At 45.3% G+C, this 737-nt stretch overlaps 1 protein-coding gene across 2 annotated transcripts in view; it reads right to left on the reverse strand.

Annotated features, from left to right (window-relative positions):
* EPG5 (ectopic P-granules autophagy protein 5 homolog) overlaps positions 1-737 on the reverse strand; it is a 68,030-nt gene that overhangs the window by 49,190 nt on the left and 18,103 nt on the right. The gene's annotated exons all lie outside the window — the stretch shown is intronic.

Here is a 737-nt window from a genome sequence, read left to right on the forward strand (position 1 = left end):
CCTACACAGTTCAATACCAAGCAAAACAGTATAGAAACATAGGAAGTGCAATCATGGAACAGATGGTCCTCTCTCCAAAAATGGACAGTGCCAACTATTTTGGAGAGTGGAATGACCTGCCCACAGCAAAGGGCTGATCCTGACTCCAGCAAATAGTGGCTGGTAAATACTTTGCAGCATAATGCTTCAGATCCTTCCTAGATTTGTCCTTACATTTACATTCTGAACATTGATAATACATTTCTTTTAAAGATCTTATCATGCTCTTGGCCTCAATACTGTGGCAGCAAGTTCCATGGGTTGACTCCAATCTATGTGCAGGGCGAAAAAATATCTTCTCCCAGTCTCAAATGCTTATCTATTGGTCCAAGGAAGAGAAAAGCTGAGGACGGCCAAAGAAAGCCGTCAGGTTTTGAGCAAGTACTGCGAATTCCATGTACTGTGATCTTAACCAGAAATTCGGCTAATGAAGTCGTAGATTCATAGATGCTAGAGTCGGGAGGGACCTCAACAGATTCATAGACACTGGGGATGGAAGGGACCTCACAGGATCATCGAGTCCAGCCCCCCGCCCCAGGGGCAGGAAGTCAGCAGGGATCACAGGATCCCAGCAAGATAAGCATCCACATGTCTCCTGAAGGCATTTAAAGTGGGTGCTTGAACCACCTCCAGCGGCAATCTACTCCAAACCTTGGGGGCTTGGACAGTAAAGAAGTTCTTATAGTTTCATAGTTGAA

This window comes from Alligator sinensis, unplaced genomic scaffold (genome assembly GCF_000455745.1).
Source record: "Alligator sinensis unplaced genomic scaffold, ASM45574v1 scaffold518_1, whole genome shotgun sequence".
NCBI lineage: Eukaryota > Metazoa > Chordata > Crocodylia > Alligatoridae > Alligator > Alligator sinensis.